Genomic DNA, 13,074 nt, shown 5'->3' on the forward strand with positions numbered 1-13,074 from the left:
GGTGCTGGCAAAGTGTCATTCTTCCTTTCCTCAACAGCACTTTGAAAAAGCTCTCTTGGTGTGCGGATTATTAGCAGAGAAAACAATTCATGGAATGGATCAAAGTGTGTTGTTGTTTTTTGTTTTAAAAGCCACCAGAAAAGACTCAAATTATTTCAGCTGGACCAAAATCATCCTCCTTAGGATGAACTTACACATTACGTCCACTGTGTCATGATTACAGTTATCACTTGATATTTGGAATTATTTTGTGTGGGGTGGGTTTTCTGCTTTTGTTCTTTTGCTAGCCTTGAGTATTTTGTATCGCATTAGCTCCAAAAGCTGCACACGTTCAGTACACTTGACTTTAAGAGTCTCTCTATACACAATATTGCACAAATCTACTCTGCATAAGGGACTTTTTTTGCATTGCTTTAGGGCTAAACCTTCGAGTGGTAGATTTCAGGGATTCCGAGCACTCTGTGTGATCTTTTGGAAATGAGGCACAATGGAGACTGTGGCGTCTTTAGGATATATGGTTTATTTAAACATAGATGCAACCAGAGCCTACGATGGCTCAAGCATCAAACATTGTGCTCTGCTTCTCTGGCTTTTTAGCTTGCTGCCCTCAACAGTCTCTAGGTCAGGCATCCCCAAACTTTGGCCCTCCAGATGTTTTGGACTACAATTTCCATCTTCCCCGACCACTAGTCCTGTTAGCTAGGGATCATGGGAGTTGTAGGCCAAAACATATGGAGGGCCGCAGTTTGGGGATGCCTGCTCTAGGTCACATCACAGCCAACTCTCAACTCTAATTCAAACTCTAGCTTTGTCATCTAACTAACTGACTCTAACCAACTAACCTCCACCCATTTGCCATCTGACACACAGCCTTTGCTTTGTTAATAGCCCATTTACCTTTCCTTTGTTCTCTTAATGGCCCATCTCCCAGGCCATTGCCTGAACACCAGGAGCTGGGTCCAGAGATTAAGAGTCTGGCATCCAGTTTAACTCCTCAGGCCTTGGTTAAATTCTAACACCAACTGGACCCAGGAATTATGGTCGTCTGGCACTCACAAACTCGTAACAGGCAGAACACACAAAATTTGTGTGATGATAGAATGAAAAACATCTCATCTACAGTATTTGCTGCTAAAAGCAGTTTCCAGTGGCTTCTCAAAAACCGCCCCAGAGAGTGTGTGTTGCAGTGATCTAATCTGGCAGTCAATAGGTTGTGAATGACCGAGGGAAAGTCCAATTTTGTCAGGCAGAATTGTACTTGATGGGCCAGCTGAAACTGGAGAAATGGCACCTCTCACCAACAGTGCTGCCTGCACATCTAGCAATAGCATATGATCAAGGGGCATCTCAAACTATGGACCTGATATTTCTAATAGAGTACACCCCCACACAGAAAAGGCTGCGGAACCCAACTGCTGTTGGGACATCCCACTCACCAACAGAAATTCCGTTTTGCCTGAGTTAAGTTAAGTTTCAGCTGGTTCGTCCTCACTCAGTGACAGAATGTGCAAAGTTCTCAGACTCAGAGCATGACATTTTCCTTTTAAATGAAATGAATTTTATCTTCCTGCTTAGAAATGACATCCTCGGGACTTCCGGCGAGGAAAAATGGTGGGCGCCACGGCGCCACGGAGCTCCTGAAGGCGGCCGAAGTGTTTGCGCTGCCCAAACGGCTCCTGAGCCGCCGAGATCGCCGCTGCTGTCGCGTGAGTGCCGAGGGGTGTCCAGTGGACTGGCCGAGAGATCGCCCCCCCACTCTAGCGCACGCGGCAGATTAAAATCGAGGGCGCCCGACCGACCGTCAACTGTTGATTAGGTGGAACCCCAGAGCCCAGAGGCCTGGGATTTCCCACCTTGCGACACGCCGGGACCTCAAACAGAAAAGAAAAGAAAAGGAGCCATTAACAGCCCCGACCTTTTTGCTGTCGCTGCCGCCACCACTGCCATCGCGCTAGATCTGAAGAGGGAGAAGAGCCCCTTGGAAAGTGGAGCCCCGGACCTGCCATCCTTCCTCCCTGCTGCTGCTGCGCTGCCGCACCGAGGTCGCCCAGCTGCTCGGAGCCCCGGGTCCGGGGAGACCCAAGGGCTAGCGGGGGGTGCGGGGGGAAGGAGAGAGGTCCTAACATAGCTGTCCCGTCGCCGAGCAGCCGCCGCTACCGCCGCTACAGCTGCCGATACCCGGGAGAGGTAGGACGGACTGAGGCCGCGAGGTGACACGCAACTAGGCCTAGGCCCGACCTGAGCCCACTTTCCCGCCGTCTAGCGTGCCAGGAGCCCAGAGGGAGGCCCATTGGAAAGGCCTCGATTTTCCTATATTTTTCAATATATTTTTTTTTCCTCTCTCTCTATATATAATATATATATAGTATTGTTTTTTTAACAATATATATATATATAATAATAATAATTTATTTTATTTTTTGATTGAATTATTTTTTTAAAAAAATTTTTTTTAAAAAAAAAGATAAATAAATAAATATTTTTTTTCCCTAGATTTTATTTGTAATATATATTTAAATATTTTTATAAGTTATATATATACTTCTCTTTTCTCCTTTTTCCCCTTTTTATAAAAAATTTTTTCCCCTATAAAAATAATAAATAGAAATATATATTTTTTCCTTCTCTTCCCCCCCTTTTTTTTAAAAAAATATATTATTATTATTAATAATAATTTATTTAATTGTTTTCTTTAACCTATATCTTAGTATTATTACCATTTACCCCCTCCACCTTCCACCCACTCTTTGCATACACTTCAATCCTTTAAAAAATAACAAAACAAAGACAATACCAACGTCTTCTCCCCCCCCAAGTTCCCAGTCCTTTTACTACGTTTTTACCTTTTTAAAGCTGTTGTTCTACCCTTCCTAACCTTTTTTACCTTAGCTTCATATTATTCCTTCTTCTTCACTGCATAATACTCCTTAAAACCCTCCCCAGACACTTAACCCTCCCTACATAGCCTCTCCTTATTTTTACCTTCCATTCCACTTGTTACTTCCCACCTCCACCTTTGTCTTCTGTTCTTTCTCTCTCTTTCCTTTTCGGTCCCTTCTCCCCCCCCCCTTTCTTTTCTTTTCTTTTCTTTTTTTCTTTTTAAATCGAACCCCTCCATCTAGTCTGTTTATCAACTTGTCTCCAATAGGGAAACCTTTCCTCCCATCTATCACCTCCCTCTACAACAAACACCCCTATTTTACCTTTATCTTATTCCCCTCATTCCAATACATAAACCTTCCCCTTAAACCCCTTCCCAGTCACTCAATTTCCCCTTTAATCATCTCTTCCCTATCTCCCCCTCCTACCTCACTTCTCACCCCCCCCCCACCCCTACTCTTGTTTTATACCTTCTTTGCTTGCTGGAGTGCTCTTTTGCTCGTCTCTGAATTGAACCCCCCCCCTTTTCTTCTTTTTTCTTTCTTTTCCCCACCTGTTTGTTTGTCTGCTCTCACCTGTTTTTTGTTTTTTGTCTATCTGTCCATTGGTCTACCCGCCTCTCTGAGTACCTGACCACCGCTTTGACAGCACTGTTGAGGCGAACACGACAACCTCAGAGAAGTCTTTATAACATTGCCAAGGCATGACACAAATGATTGCCTAAACTGAACGCTCTGCAGAAGCCACCAGTCAACAACGCCTGATTAATCCATTATCCAACACCCAGAAATCATCATCGCCATAACTTCTAATCGCAACACGTCCCACTCCAAGAGAATGCCAAACAAACCTCAAACCAAAAACGTCAAGGAGATGAAGGTGTCACCAACTAAAAAGATGACAAAAAACACTGAGACCGCAACACCTCCTCAAAATGATGAAATATTACAACACCTAAGAGAAATGGAAGAGAGGATGACAAGTAAATTGGAAGCTGCAGTGGAAAACGCAACGACCCCTATACAGCTACTAATCAGCAATCTTACCTCCAGAGTGGAAGCTCTAGAAAAGAAGAATCAACTGCAAGAAAGAACAATAGAGCAATACCGGGATGAAACCACACGCATGAATGAGAAATTGTGCGAACTGGAAAGAGAAAACGAAGAACTGAGAATTAAACAAGCAGACATCGAAGACCGAAACAGACGCTGCAATATCCGCTTCCGCAACTTCCCAGAAAAAGCTGAGGAGAAAAGCCCAGCAGACCTAATTGTGAGCTGGTTGAAAGATACAATCCCAAATCTGACACTCGAGGTATCCGATCTGGAAAGGGCACACAGAGCTCTAAAACCTCTGCCAAAACCTGGTGCCCACCCAAGAGACATCATAGTGTGCTTTTCACGCTACAGAAAAAAGGAGGAGATATGGAACAGCCTCAGGAACTCAACCAACCTCCGATACAAAGACAATTCCATATTGGTCCTGCAAGATCTATCCCAGGACACCCTAAATCGGAGGAAAAGCCTACGTCCGTACACTCAGCTTCTTCAGCAGAAAGGGATTCGGTACCGTTGGGGCTTTCCCTTCCGTCTCATCGTGGCAACCGATACAACGCAATACATGGCTACCAACGAAACGGAAACCCAACAACTATTGAGGAACCTTGGGCTCGACCCTCCATCGAACCAGCAACAGAAAGACTTACCAAGTGACAGCCGAGATCAAGAAAATGGAACAACAGTACATGAATGGATGGAAGTAAAGAGGGGAAAGAGACAACAGAAGCAATACGTCAAGACTCGCCGATTCAATCATCTACCATCGCGCACAAAATCATTCTACCGAACATTCTCCACAGGACGCCAAACCACGATCAACCGAACCAAAACATCACTGATGAACAACCCTACAACAACAACAACAACCACAGCTGAATGAGGCAACTGGAAAGCATCTCAAACTGCAGGACTGGTGATCCCCCTACCCCCTCCCCCCTCCCCATAGGCCTTGAACATAACTATCATCATCAATATCCCCCCCCAACACCACACCTCCATAGAACCTACCCCCATCCCAACCCCACCCCAACACCAGTCCAGATAACCTCAATCACATTCCCCATCAACCACAACTTATATCTCCAGTATCCCTTTCATACCAAACAAGAGAAAAACAACTCCCCCAACATCCATAACACAACTCACTATCAGGCTAAAACATGATACCTATTCAACAACATGGTGGCACCAGAGCGCGCCAACACATACACACACTCTAACACATCAGTGATGTTGCTATTAACATTGGCAACATTGCTCACGAACCTTATACCTGACGCTACCATTATAAAACCACTCTACACCGTCTCGCTGATCACCCCCTGTCACAAACGACAAAGGGGAAGGCCTGTCCTTGAGTACAGCCCTTCACATCAGCCGAGACCAAGGACCAACCGGCTAATCGCCAAAAGGTCCAAAATACCCCAAACGAACACCTATATAACTACATATAGGAAACCCTCTATAACTTACCTCCCACTCTTTAACCCGATTCTAATTCTGATCCCATTGAACCCCCACCTGCCACATCATAAGTCAGCGCAACTCCAATGGTTCAATACACGACACGAAGTGAGGGACATAGGACAACCCAAACGGGTTGGCAAGGAACCATCCTACAGAATAAATAAACAAGATGGCTAGCTTAAAAGCAATCACACTAAATGTGAGGGGGCTGGGAAACCCAATCAAGAGAAAACGTATCACCTCATACATAAATACCATGAAACCACACATCACCTTCCTACAAGAAATACACAACCCACCCAAAGGGAACAAACTCCTGAATGACCCTCGTTTTAGTCAACAATGGGTAGCACAAGGCTCAGGAAAGGCCCGCGGAGTAGCTGTAATAATTAGTAGGGACTTAAATTTCAACGCCACAACAGTCCTAAAGGACAAAAAAGGTAGATTCATTTTCATTAAAGGAATACTAGATGGCAAAATTAAACTGACAATCGGCTCATTATATGGCCCTAACTCGAGACAACTTGAATTCTTTCAAAAAACACTAAACAAGTTCCTTTCTTTCTCTGAGGGGGAAGCAATTCTAGGAGGCGACCTTAACTTAAATATTAAGGGCATAACTCTGGAAAACACACATCCTGTAAACTCACAGGCAACCCTCCTCAACCCTCCCTCCCAAACAACTAAGGCTTCTTACAAGTTACTAAAAATGTTAAAAAACAGGGGTCTTTATGACATTTGGGGCGAACACAACCCGGGAGACATCACCCACACATTCCAGTCCGGACGTCATGGTACAACGTCCAGACTGGACAGCATCCTGCTCACACAGGGTCTGATCCCCTTGGTAGAATCAACAAACATAGGCAGCATCAAAATCACAGATCATGCCCCAGTAGAAGTCACTGTTAAAATAGGTGAAGAAACGCAAACTACTCCATCATGGTCTTTCAGTCCCATTCTAACCACAAACACCCAAATTAGAGCAAGTATCACAAAAACTCTCCAAAACTATTTTAAGGAGAATGATGTAGACAATATAAATACCCCCCTCTTATGGGACGCTATGAAAGCGGTGACCAGAGGAGTTTGCATAAAAGAGAAAGCACTCCTTAAAAAACAAACCTCTTCAAAAATTAACAAAATAGAACAAGACATCACTGCCCTCTCATCACGTTACAAACAAACAGGTTCCAAAAAACTACTTAAACTTCTAGAACAAAAGAGAAGAGAATTAGACTCCTTAGAAATCAACAAAACAATGATCAATATTTTATATTCTAAACAGCGCTTCTATGAGTATGGAGGGAAAAACTCCAGACTATTAGCAAATAGATGCAGGAAAAAAGCACTTAAAACAAGAATACGCTGCATCGCCAAAAAAGACGGCAACGTGACATTTTCCCCGAAAGAAATAACCTCTGAATTTGCAGAATTCTACTCCAATCTGTACACTTCTCACAACCCAACTGAGGAGGGAATTAGAAAATTCCTGGCAGAACTGACCATGCCCACCTTAACCAACGAGGAACAGGAATTTATGGACAGCCCTATCACCCCTGAGGAAATAGATACGGTCCTTAAAAACTTGAAACCACATAAAGCCCCGGGCCCAGACGGCTTCACGGCAGAATTCTATAAAAAATTCAAAGAACCCCTGATGCCCTACATGATACGCCTATTCAATGATATCATGAAAGGGGGGCTCATTCCCAAAACATGGAATCAATCTAAAATAGTCTCCATCCCAAAACCATTAAAGGACAACCTCAAAGTAGAATCTTACCGCCCAATTTCATTAATAAATCAGGATTACAAGATATTCACATCAATATTGGCCAATCGTTTAAAAATCTTTCTAGGCAATTTAATAGTCCCAGACCAGACTGGCTTCGTCCCTGGTCGCAATATTACAGACCCCATCAGGAAACTACTAAACTTAATCAACCACAGTAAGGCAACTAAACTTCCACTGACAATTATGTCCCTAGATATCCTCAAAGCTTTTGATTGCTTGGAGTGGAAATACTTATTAGCAGTACTAACTAACATGAAATTTGGCCCCAACTTCCTACAAATCCTCAAACAAATATATTCCCAAGCCTCAGCAAAATGCAGAATTAATAATATGGACTCAAACACCATAGCAATTCAAAGAGGCACAAAACAAGGATGCCCGCTGTCTCCATTCCTATTCATCCTAGCTTTGGAGCCCCTAGCAATCCGAATCCGAGCAGCCACAGACATCAAGGGAGTGGAAATAAAAGGCAAAAATTATAAATTAGGGCTCTTTGCAGATGACCTGATGGTCACAACATCAGACCCATTAAATACAGCAACCTCCCTAATCAGAGAACTCAACACATTTGCAATGGTGTCGGGCCTACAGGTAAACTTTGGAAAATCAGAAGCCATGTGCTTCAACACCCCTCCCCATATCCAAAAAGAACTTACTAATATCACCAAAATAAAACTTTGTCATACCAAATTCAGATATCTAGGGGTACAAATAACCAAGAACCTCAATAAATTATACCTCCATAATTACAAGCCCATGTGGCGACAAATAAACAAAGACCTAAAGAAATGGGACAGTATGAGTTTCACTCTTTCAGACAGAATAGCCATCGTCAAAATGGTCACCCTCCCAAAACTGACATACTTATTCCAAACCCTCCCAATCTGGATCCCCCCAACCCAACTTCGCAAATGGCAGGGAAAATTACATTCTTTTATTTTCTCACATAAAAAACCAAGGATTGGCACCAAATACCTTCACCTCCCCACCTCAGTAGGAGGATGGGGAATCCCCAACATAGAAACATACTACAACGCCAACCAAATACGCCATATAATCCCATATATACTACAAGACGAGACAAAACAATGGGTACATCTGGAGAGGGACTCAATTGAAAATATCTGCACCACAGCATATCCATTTCTCCCAAACAAATTAAGGAAGATTCCCACAACACTCAACAGATACACACAAACCATGTTCAAAGCATGGAAAGCAGAAACTAGTAAACTATCTCCATCCCCATCCCCATTAATTCCCCTGGCTTACCATCCCTTGTTCCATCATGCAGCACAAAACCTCCAGATGAAGACCTGGCAAACCAAAGGTTTACATCGCTTAATAGACTTTTATAAAGACAACAAACCTTTGTCACCACAAGAAATACAGGACAAACTAGAAGACATCCCAATGTCCTGGTTAGCACAACATCAACTACATGCCTTTCTGAACAACCCAACTGTAAAACCAGCAGCAACTAGACCCCTGACAGCTTTCGAAAGCCTCCTCCAATTGCCAAAAGGACACGGAAAAGGGATGGTATCTGCAATTTACAAGATACTGATTCAGAATCCCATAGATCCCCTGGACAAGATAAAACGACAATGGGAGGATGACATAGGATATGAAATCAACCCTACCCAATGGACTAAAATGTGGTCGAAACCCCCTTTCAAATCTATATCAATGAAAAGAAAAGAACTCTCATTGAAACTAACTCACAGATGGTACCTGACTCCACGAAAATTATCACTAATACGATCAGGAATCTCATCAAAATGTTGGAGAGGATGCACTTCCACAGGCACGTACCTCCACATGTGGTGGGAGTGCCCTAAAATTCAATCATTCTGGAAGACATCCATGCAAGAAATTTGTAACATAACTAAGCAAGTGCTAGAAATTACCCCAGAATTGGTTTTACTAAATATCTTTCAAGATAACAACGCTCACGCAAATCATAAAGAACTTATAATCCATCTGTTGTCAGCAACCAGAAGCATCATAGCCAGGCACTGGAGGGACTTATCGGGAGTGGGCTTGGACCAATGGTACCAAGTTGTATGGGAAACAGCCCTGCTAGAAAAACTGACCAGTAAGCTGAAACTGACACGGGGACAAACAGAAGAAGACACCTTCACCCCAGTATGGTTCCCCTTCATCACTTATACAACCCAACAGGACAATGACAAACACTTACCGTCAGCATACAAATCAATATGGCTAACTTGATCAAAACACCCTCCCTCCCCACTCACGCAAGAAATTAAGGATCATCACAGCCAACCATAAACAAACAACCACATTCTAAGACACATCCTGACCTCTCTCACCAACAAAGAAGCACGAACAAACAACAGAGAACCTGCACAAACGACGCTGACGCCGAACCCCTACACATATCAAGAAAAACAGAAACATCGGCAATCCACCACACCCAACTCCCCATCCCACCTACCTCTTTCCCCCCCTTTCCCCCCTTCCTCATAATGTCTCAACAAGTTAAAAATTGATGTGTAAAAATGATGCATGAAAAAAAAAACCGAGACATTGCACTACCTTTGTAATCTAAGAAAATCTTTAATAAAAATAATTATAAAAAAAAAAAGAAATGACATCCTCACACAATTCTGTCTAGTGATTTAGATCATGCTATCTGTGTGTGTTCATTTAGTTACACCTTTGGAGTGTTAACTTGGTTCAAAGGGAATGGAAGATTCTGAGTAGCATTTTTAAACCCCAAAGCTATTTTGCCAATTTTAAAAAATGTCAGCTTGTAATTTGCCACTGGCCATTAACATTTATGTTTATCAGATACTAGCCATACCCCACCATTGACCTCATTGTGTGTGGATGTACAGATTGGCAAAATATTATTTGGGTATGGTTGTTTTGTTTTAACTAACTTGCAAAGTTGAACTAAATTTATTAAGAAATGCAATTTTGATTAAAATGTTTTTTTTAAAAAAAAAAATCAATATTGCAGTTTCTCAGCAATACCCCACTAATTATTCAGGCTTGTCCTAGGCCAGCCAGACACATCTTTGAACATCCTGCATAAGTTTATCTTTGGGAAGGAGGTGGATACTTTCTGATACAGGATCATCCTAGTTGGTCCTTGGATGCTTAACGTTGGGGTTCCCTAATTCGTTGTTGCTTTTTCTGCAAATTATATTCTAGTGTGACTGTCATGAATGACAAAAAAAAAATCCTTCCAATGGCACCTTAGAGACCAACTAAGTTTGTCATAGGTATGAGCTTTCGTGTGCATGCACAATGGTCGCTTTTGGAAGCTAATGCTGCTCCTGCAATACTGATCCTAGTCATACTCTGCAGCATAGATGGAATTTGGGTGAGTATACATCATGCAGGTCTGAGCTATTTCTAATACAAGACATGCAGAGGCTCAGACCTGGGCATGGGAGCTCAGCTCCCTAGTTCTAGTTTCAATAGAGCTGACTATGGTTTCTTTGTGGCGTAGAGAGAGGGAAGCATTCTGCACATGCACAGAGGTACTCCCATTCACATTGCCATGAGAGAGTTAGTGGAGCACAATGGCTTTGAACAGGGTGGTCCGTAAGGCCCTTTCTAGCTGCTCCCAGCAACCTTCAAGAAAAAACATCTTAAAGCCTTGTTTTCTTTTTCTTTTAAAAGTGTCATGTGTTGTTAACAAAAGTGCATACATTTGTTTGTACATTGAATTTGTTTAGTAATTAGATTAATTAATTGATTAATTGTTTGTTTAATTATATATATTTAATCAAATATATTAACATTAAATATATTGCAAACATTCTAATGTATGATGTAGAAATTCAGTTCTGTGTGTTGCCTGGGGTTCTGTGTCAAAGTACTGTTGCAGCCTGCCTGCGATGAAAAGTTGGACTGCCCTGGCTTAGAGGCTGCACCGTGAATCAGGAAATGCCTGCTCCAAGTCTGACCTCTGCTATAAACACACAGGGGGGCTTTCAGCTTTACACTCAAACCTCTGAACCCCCAAACTGCAATACGAGAGTGAGGTTAATGGTGTAACTTTCAGGATTGTTGTAAGGATTGCTGAAATAAAATATAAATATTGTTTATTGTAAATATTGGAGGATAATGGACTCTCCTTCATTTGAGGTTTTTTAAACAGAGGTTAGATGGCCAACTGTCGGGTTTGCTTGCTTGCTTGTTTCATAACATTTATACACTGATTGTTAAAAAATCCTCAAAGTGGTTATTCTTTAGTTGTGGTTCCAGCTTTTCAGGGAGTTGGACTAGAGGACCCTTTGGGTCCCTACTAACTGTACAATTCTATGATTCTGTGAGTGTTTGAAGTGCTATATAAATTGTAAGTAGATCACTATTGCTGCTGTTGTTACCTGATCCAAGAGGAGGAGGGAAACAAATTCCAGGATTGTCACTTGGCCAGTCCGGCTCCAGATTAGGTTCTGAGCCTGCTGCCCTATAGGGCATGACCCTATACATGACAGAGTGGTTGAGTGCCACTGTTATTTGCTACATTGTTTACCCCTATGTGGAGATAAATTAGACATTGCATGTAATTTTCTCAGTAGGTTGCGTTTTTTGTGGTTTAGACTAGCACATGGCAGCACGTGAAAGCGGAAGTGGCAATGCACTTTCGTCTAACTTTCTGATGGGGAAACTTCTACAATAATTGTGGTTTAGGTTGATTTGTTTTTTTCCTTTTTCTTTTATCAGCAGAGTTGTCCAGGATCCTGGTGTCATTTTTATAGGAGTGGGACTCTGGCTGTACAATTGCTGAAGATTTGTACTGACTGGGGACTTTACCTTCACTAAAGGGTAGGCCCATAAACTACAAGTGCAGGCTAAAGACAGGATTTATGGACTGAGCCTTCCTGCCTATTGCAGAACAAACCTGTGCAGCTCATCCCCTGTTTTTTTTTCCACTGGCGCAGCTGCTCTGAGCTGGAATCCTGGAAAGAAAGTTCAAGGTTTATAAGTGACTGGTCAGCCCAAGAGATTTTTAATGGAAAATGAATGTCTAGGCTAGGGTTTTAAAAAGGGGTGTGTGTGTGTGTGTGTGTGTGTTGGGGGGGGGCTGTTCCTCAACAGCTGATCCACCACACATTCTGGCTAAGAGAGAAATGCACAGCCAACAGATGAGACGACTCTAAAGACAGGTGAGTGGAAGGCTGCCTCTGTTTTGGCCTGCGTGTACGTGTTTGGTTGTGTGAACCAACGATCCAGCAACCGATTCCCGCAGCTGGATGCTGTGCTGGAAAAGCTTTCAGCCCCCCCCCCCACTTGCTTCTTTTTTCATCCACTTCTCCAAGGCTTTTTCTTTTCCCAAGGGCCTGATCGCTCAAGCACCTCCGTCTCTCCCAGCTTGTGGAAAGTGGGAGGGAGCGGGGTTGCGGGGAGAGAAGGAGGGCCAACTAAAGCGTTAATTGTGCCTTTTTAGCTCATGTTCGGCCGGCAGCAGGAGAAGGCGCTGCTTAAACCTAATCAATAAAGTCTTGTCTATTGATCGTGTAAATTTCATTTGGCAACCGTCACTTACCAGTCTCTCCCACTGAGCCGGGAGAGAGGCTGGGGCAGACTCGTCCCCCGCCCCGCAGTAAGCTGCTTTGGGGGACGGACCCTGAGTCTTTGGCGCGGCTTTCATGTGTTAATTTGAAGAAAGGGATGCTGTGCCCAAGTGGAAATCCGGAAACCCGCTCTTTCTAAGCCAGGGCCTTTGCAATATGTTCTCCGGCCCGCGATGACCTTGGGTAGGTGGGGGATACGTCTAAGTGCCGTTGGATGAGTGGGCGTGTCTGGACTTGCACTAGCCCCGGGCCATTCCTAAACGGCCTTGACTGGAACCAGGCTACACTATCTGCGGATTGGGACCATGTCTCT

This window comes from Zootoca vivipara, chromosome 14, assembly GCF_963506605.1.
Source record: "Zootoca vivipara chromosome 14, rZooViv1.1, whole genome shotgun sequence".
NCBI classification, from domain to species: domain Eukaryota; kingdom Metazoa; phylum Chordata; class Lepidosauria; order Squamata; family Lacertidae; genus Zootoca; species Zootoca vivipara.